The following is an 8,069-nucleotide window of genomic DNA, read 5'->3' as shown; positions in this document are numbered from 1 at the left end:
TCTACTCTGTGACGGAGCGAGTTATGCATTCTACTCTGTGACGGAGCGAGTTGTGCATTCTACTCTGTGACGGAGCGAGTTGTGCATTCTACTCTGTGACGGAGAGAGTTATGCATTCTACTCTGTGACGGAGCGAGTTATGCATTCTACTCTGTGACGGAGCGAGTTATGCATTCTACTCTGTGACGGAGCGAGTTATGCATTCTACTCTGTGACGGAGCGAGTTATGCATTCTACTCTGTGACGGAGCGAGTTATGCATTCTACTCTGTGACGGAGCGAGTTATGCATTCTACTCTGTGACAGAGGGAGGTGACGGAGCGAGTTATGCATTCTACTCGGTGACGGAGCGAGTTGTGCATTCTACTCTGTGACGGAGAGAGTTATGCATTCTACTCTGTGACGGAGCGAGTTATGCATTCTACTCTGTGACAGCAGTGCACGTCTGTGACGGAGCGAGTTATGCATTCTACTCGGTGACGGAGCGAGTTGTGCATTCTACTCTGTGACGGAGGGAGTTGTGCATTCTACTCTGTGACGGAGCGAGTTGTGCATTCTACTCTGTGACGGAGAGAGTTATGCATTCTACTCTGTGACGGAGAGAGTTGTGCATTCTACTCTGTGACGGAGCGAGTTGTGCATTCTACTCTGTGACGGAGCGAGTTGTGCATTCTACTCTGTGACGGAGCGAGTTGTGCATTCTACTCTGTGACAGAGGGAGTTGTGCATTCTACTCTGTGACAGAGCGAGTTGTGCATTCTACTCTGTGACAGAGAGAGGTGACAGAGTAGAGTTGTGCATTCTACTCTGTGACGGAGTGAGTTGTGCATTCTACTCTGTGACAGAGAGAGGTGACAGAGGAGAGTTGTGCATTCTACTCTGTGACGGAGTGAGTTATGCATTCTACTCTGTGGCGGAGGGAGTTATGCATTCTACTCTGTGACGGAGCGAGTTATGCATTCTACTCTGTGACAGAGGGAGTTGTGCATTCTACTCTGTGACAGAGTAGAGTTATGCATTCTACTCTGTGACAGAGGGAGTTGTGCATTCTACTCTGTGACAGAGTAGAGTTGTGCATTCTACTCTGTGACAGAGCGAGTTGTGCATTCTACTCTGTGACGGAGGGAGTTATGCATTCTACTCTGTGACGGAGTAGAGTTGTGCATTCTACTCTGTGACGGAGGGAGTTATGCATTCTACTCTGTGACGGAGGGAGTTATGCATTCTACTCTGTGGCGGAGGGAGTTATGCATTCTACTCTGTGACGGAGGGAGTTATGCATTCTACTCTGTGACGGAGGGAGTTATGCATTCTACTCTGTGACGGAGGGAGTTATGCATTCTACTCTGTGACGGAGGGAGTTATGCATTCTACTCTGTGACGGAGGGAGTTATGCATTCTACTCTGTGACGGAGGGAGTTATGCATTCTACTCTGTGACGGAGGGAGTTATGCATTCTACTCTGACAGAGCGAGTTATGCATTCTACTCTGTGACAGAGAGAGTTATGCATTCTACTCTGTGACAGAGAGAGTTATGCATTCTACTCTGTGACAGAGAGAGTTATGCATTCTACTCTGTGACGGAGGGAGTTATGCATTCTACTCTGTGACGGAGCGAGTTGTGCATTCTACTCTGTGACAGAGGGAGTTGTGCATTCTACTCTGTGACAGAGCGAGTTGTGCATTCTACTCTGTGACAGAGAGAGGTGACAGAGTAGAGTTGTGCATTCTACTCTGTGACGGAGTGAGTTGTGCATTCTACTCTGTGACAGAGAGAGGTGACAGAGTAGAGTTGTGCATTCTACTCTGTGACGGAGTGAGTTGTGCATTCTACTCTGTGACGGAGTAGAGTTGTGCATTCTACTCTGTGACAGAGTAGAGTTGTGAATGTACTACCAGACAGTAGAAGCCTGCTCTCTATTGAATGACAGAACCATGTTAACAACAATCACCCGTTTATTAGGTGGACATGATAAAGACGACACAAGGCATCATGTGATTCAGATCAGAAGCAGCAATACAGGTCAAACACAGTGAGTTTACGTCCAAAATGGCACCCTAATAAGCCCTGTAGAGAGTTTTGCCAGGACCCATGGTGTGCCCATAGTGCACACTACATAGGGAATAGGGTGCCCATAGTGCACACTACATAGGGAATAGGGTGCCCATAGTGCACACTACATAGGGAATAGGCTGCTCATAGTGAACACTACATAGGGAATAGGGTGCTCATAGTGAACACTACATAGGGAATAGGGTGCCCATAGTGCACACTACATAGGGAATAGGGTGCCCATAGTGCACACTACATAGGGAATAGGGTGCCCATAGTGCACACTACATAGGGAATAGGGTGCCCATAGTGCACACTACATAGGGAATAGGGTGCTCATAGTGAACACTACATAGGGAATAGGGTGCCCATAGTGCACACTACATAGGGAATAGGGTGCCATAGTGCACACTACATAGGGAATAGGGTGCCCATAGTGCACACTACATAGGGAGTAGGGTGTCATATCAGACATCCTGTGTTTACCTTCAATTCATTGCCTGTGTCCAAAACCCTGTCCAGCTGTACTGACAGAAACATATCAAACACTCGTAAGTAGACTCACCTCTTTATTTAAAACATAACCCAATACTCTCGTAGCCTATAGCTGTCGTTGTTAGTCAAGTTGCAACCCACTGCTGGGCCACAACACCAAGATGGTAAAAACACAGTATCGCAGGCCAAAGTGTTGTCAACATCTGTTAACTTTCCTAAAATGTCCCGTTTGGAAGATTCACGAAATCAGGGAGGGGGTAAGCAAGAAACAGAATCCTCCAACCGGGATTTCTGGGAATCTTGGGGGAAGGAAACTGGATTTCTGGGAATCTTGGCAAGGTACACTATGCAGGGTAGCATCAGGTCGTGGGTGTGGTCACCGAGTGCTGCTGACCCCTGTTTGACCTCCAGGAAACACAGACCATCGCCATGGGAACTGAAAAAGCAAACCGACAGCGTATTAGAATCCACCCCTCTCTAAATAATAGGAAACAACAGCCCCCTGAGTTCCCTCTCTCTGTAGAAAACAACAGCCCCCTGAGTTCCCTCTCTCTATAGAAAACAGCCCCCTGAGTTCCCTCTCTATAGAAAACAACAACCCATCCTGAGTTCCTCTCTCTATAGAAAGTAACCACCAGCCCCCTGAGTTCCCTCTCTCTATAGAAATGCAGCCCCCCTGAGTTCCTCTCTTTCTATAGAAAACAACAGCCCCCTGAGTTCCCCTCTTCTCCTCTTATAGAAAACAACAGCCCCCTGAGTTCCTCTCTCTATAGAAAACAGCCCCCTGAGTTCCCTCTTTCTATAGAAAACAACAGCCCCCTGAGTTCCTCTCTCTATAGAAAACAACAGCCCCTGAGTTCCCTCTCTCTATAGAAAACAGCCCCCTGAGTTCCTCTCTCTATAGAAAACAACAGCCCCCTGAGTTCCCCTCTCTATAGAAAACAACAGCCCCCTGAGTTCCCTCTCTCTATAGAACACAACAGCCCCCTGAGTTCCCTCTCCTCTATAGAAAACAACAGCCCCCTGAGTTCCTCTCTCTATAGAAAACAACAGCCCCCTGAGTTCCTCTCTCTATAGAAAACAGCACCCCTGAGTTCCTTCTCCTCTATAGAAAACAACAGCCCCCCCTGAGTTCCCCCTCTCTATAGAAAACAACAGCCCCCTGAGTTCCCTCTCTCTATAGAAAACAACACCCCTGAGTTCCTTCTCCTCTATAGAAAACAACAGCCCCCCCCTGAGTTCCCCCTCTCTATAGAAAACAACAGCCCCCCCTGAGTTCCCTCTCTCTATAGAAAACAACAACCCATCCTGTGAAAACCCCTTTCCTCACCAGGGGTTGTATTCACTAGGAACCCATTGGAAACAAAGGGACAAAACAGGGAGGGGCTACCATAACTAAACATCGTCCAAAACAGGGAGGGGCTACCATAACTAAACATCGTCCAAAACAGGGAGGGGCTACCATAACTAAATATCGTCCAAAACAGGGAGGGGCTACCATAACAAAACATCGTCCAAAACAGGGAGGGCTACCATAACTAAACATCGTCCAAAACAGGGAGGGGCTACCATAACTAAACATCGTCCAAAACAGGGAGGGGCTACCATAACTAAACATCGTCCAAAACAGGGAGGGGCTACCATAACTAAACATCGTCCAAAACAGGGAGGGGCTACCATAACTAAATATCGTCCAAAACAGGGAGGGGCTACCATAACAAAACATCGTCCAAAACAGGGAGGGGCTACCATAACTAAACATCGTCCAAAACAGGGAGGGGCTACCATAACAAAACATCGTCCAAAACAGGGAGGGGCTACCATAACTAAACATCGTCCAAAACAGGGAGGGGCTACCATAACTAAACATCGTCCAAAACAGGGAGGGGCTACCATAACTAAACATCGTCCAAAACAGGGAGGGGCTACCATAACTAAACATCGTCCAAAACAGGGAGGGGCTACCATAACTAAATATCGTCCAAAACAGGGAGGGGCTACCATAACAAAACATCGTCCAAAACAGGGAGGGGCTACCATAACTAAACATCGTCCAAAACAGGGAGGGGCTACCATAACTAAACATCGTCCAAAAGGAGACACTAGTTGGTTTTTGCTAAATGTTTTGCTACGCTGTGGATACACCTCTGGTGTCCTAACATGACTTGGGCCCGATCTCAAATCACAACCCCTAAGCACAGATCTGAGAAGAGTTGACAGGTTTAAGAAACCTGGTAATAGAGCTCCACATTGACCTCCTGATAGGCTAGGTGATATCAACATATTGCTCATACCAATTAAATCCTTTCAGATCTCCACAAGTGCATAAGGTGATTGATTTGGGATTGGGCCAGTGTCTGTTCTCACCTGTTGTGACCAGGCAGCAGTACGATGCTGAGGGTGTTGTCAGGTAGAGATCTGAACAGCTTCCCACGCGCCGGTCCAACTTCCTCATCACGCACGCCGCTTCCTGTTCCTCTCTTCCGGTTTCCTGCGACGACTCGTCCGGTGTCTCTCTGTCGGACCCAGTCGTCGTCGTCATAGTAACCCAGGAGCACAGGTGGGGCGGAGTCAGGGCTCTGCGAGTGCTCACCTTCCTGTCCCAGAGTTCCACAGGTGAGCTGAGGACCGCGTCCACAGTGTCAGGACTATCATACTCTGGAAAAATGTGCACATTTTTAATATGATGATTAGCAAACAAATTGCATTTTAAAAAATCATTCTTTATATTTCGAACAACTCAAATTCAACGGCTAAAATTAGACCCAGGTCATGGATGATGGGCGGCAGGTAGCCTAGCCATTAGAGTATTGGGCCGGGGAGTTCAAAGGTTGCTGGTTCGAATCCCTGAGACAACAAGGGTAAGTTGCTCCGGATAAGAGCGTCTGTTAAATGACTACAATATAAAAAAATATATAATAATAATATAATAATAAATAAATAATGATAAAATAATAATAATACAATTATAATAATAAAATAATAATGATAAAATAATAATAATACAATTATAATAATAAAATAATAATGATAAAATAATAAATAATAAAATAATAATTTTACATTTACATTTAAGTCATTTAGCAGACGCTCTTATCCAGAGCGACTTACAAATTGGATTAAAATAATAATAATAAATAATAATACAAATAATAAATAATCATTAATAATAATAAAACTAATAATAATAATAATAATAATAATAATTAATAATATAAAACTAATAATAATAATAATAATAATAATAATAATTAATAATATAAAACTAATAATAATAATAATAATAATTAATAATATAAAACTAATAATAATAATAATAATAATTAATAATATAAAACTAATAATAATAATAAAACTAATAATAATAATTAATAATATTATAAAACTAATAATAATAATTAATAATATTATAAAACTAATAATAATAATTAATAATAATAATCATCATCAAAAATGTTGGTACATAAATATAAATAATAATATAATAAAAATAATAATAATTAATAATAATAATCAAATAGATGTTGGTACATGTGAAGCTTTGACTCACTTAAGAAAGCATGTCTCCTACGTTTCTGTTTTCCAGAGTGCTTTGCCGGTAGAATTACGCCCTGAACCGTTCCGTACTGTCCGAAGGCCTCGCGGAGGTCCTCTTCACAGAGTCCGGCAGTCTTAGCATGGAGCCTCGCTCCAACATTGGCTTCGGCTGCTATCTCTGCTAGCATAGTTTTCACTTGGAGCAGAGTGCCATTGACTTCAACTGAGAGCTCTGCTAGCTTAGCAAATTTAGCTTTAGCATGTAGCCCAGGTCCATTCGCTTCAGCTAGCTTAGCTTTAGCATTTAGAAAAGTTCCATTGACTTTTCTAAGAGCCCCGAATGGTTCGCTTTAGCATGTAGCCTAGCTCTATTGACCATAGCTGGGAGTGCTGCTATGTTAGCATTTAGCCCAGTCTCATTGACTTCAGCTGCATTAGCATTTAGCCCAGTCCCATTGACTTTGGCTGCAAACTGTGCTGTTGTAGCATTAGCCTTTAGCCCTGCGGCGTAGATGACGTTAGCATTTAGCGGGTCATCCTGCAGGGAACTCAGAAAGACGTCCAGATCCAACATGGACTCCTTTACAGGTCTCTGGACCTGACAGGTAGAAGAGAGAACACATATTAGATTTACATTCAGAAAGAGCACGAGGAACAAGACAGAAGGGGAGAATTACTGGAAGCAAAGGTCAGAGGGAGAAATTAGAACGAGTATATGAAAAAAGGACAGAGCGAAGGAGAAAGAGAGTGGGGAGACGGACAGTGTGAAAGAGACACAGGCAGGGCAGAAAGTGATTGAGAGAGACACAGAGATTGAGAGAGACACAAAGTGATTGAGAGAGACAGAAAGCGATTGAGAGAGACAGAAAGCGATTGAGAGAGACACAGAGATTGAGAGAGACACAGAGATTGAGAGAGACACAAAGAGATTGAGAGAGACACAAAGAGATTGAGAGAGACACAAAGAGATTGAGAGAGACACAGAGATTGAGAGAGACACAAAGAGATTGAGAGAGACACAGAGATTGAGAGAGACACAAAGAGATTGAGAGAGACACAAAGAGATTGAGAGAGACACAAAGAGATTGAGAGAGACACAAAGAGATTGAGAGAGACACAAAGAGATTGAGAGAGACACAAAGAGATTGAGAGAGACACAAAGAGATTGAGAGAGACAGAAAGCGAAAAAAAGAGAGGCAGAAAAAACCCAGACCGGTACATGAGGGGGTTAGGAGAGAGAAATGTAGATAAACAGAAAACGAGGGACAGATCCAGACCTTGACGATGTGTCCGCTGTGTAGCAGTGTTCCGTTGAGCATCTCGACAGCCAGCACAGCTCCCTCCAGCAGCTCAAACTCTACCTCTGCATGCACCTGCTGAGTCATCACAGGGTCAAAGGTCAAACTCACATTTATGAAGCGCATATACTCATAGGAAAGTAATCTTGTTCACTAGTCACCGACTCCGGTTCTCATCAAGACTTTGATTAGTCAAATCAGGTGTTCGTGCTGGTCCGATGAAGTGGATGCTAAGCTACTGTTTCACGAGCACAGACTGGAATATGTTCTGGGATTCATCCAATAACATTGAGGAGTTTAGCTTCATCAATAAGTGCATCGACGACGTCGTCTCCAGTGACCGTAAGTACGTACCCCAACCAGAAGCCATGGATTCTAGGCAGCATCCGCATTGAGCTGAAGGCTAGAGCTGCCACTTTCAAGGAGAGGACATTAATCCGGAGGCTTATAAGAAATTCGCTCACGACATCCGACGAGCCATCAAACAGGCAAAGCGTCAATACAGAACTAAGATCTAATCCTACGACACCGGCTCTGATGCTCGAGGGATGTGACAGGGCTTGTAAACTATCACAGTATACAAAGCCAAACTCAGCCACGAGCTGCCCAGCGACGCAAGTTTACCAGACAAGCTAAATTGCTTCTATGCTCACTTCGAGGCAAGCAATGCTGAACCATGCATGAGA

At 44.3% G+C, this 8,069-nt stretch overlaps 1 pseudogene; it reads right to left on the bottom strand.

The window, feature by feature from the left end:
• Positions 1-2,831: 2,831 nt before the first annotated feature.
• On the bottom strand, positions 2,832-7,806 carry LOC115118940 (uncharacterized; annotated as a pseudogene).
• Between the last annotated feature and the right edge of the window lie 263 nt (positions 7,807-8,069).

The sequence above is a fragment of the Oncorhynchus nerka genome, unplaced genomic scaffold, assembly GCF_034236695.1.
Source record: "Oncorhynchus nerka isolate Pitt River unplaced genomic scaffold, Oner_Uvic_2.0 unplaced_scaffold_5904, whole genome shotgun sequence".
Lineage (NCBI taxonomy): Eukaryota > Metazoa > Chordata > Actinopteri > Salmoniformes > Salmonidae > Oncorhynchus > Oncorhynchus nerka.
Note: the sequence above shows the minus strand (reverse complement) of the source record. Positions and strands in the feature narration are given on the sequence as shown.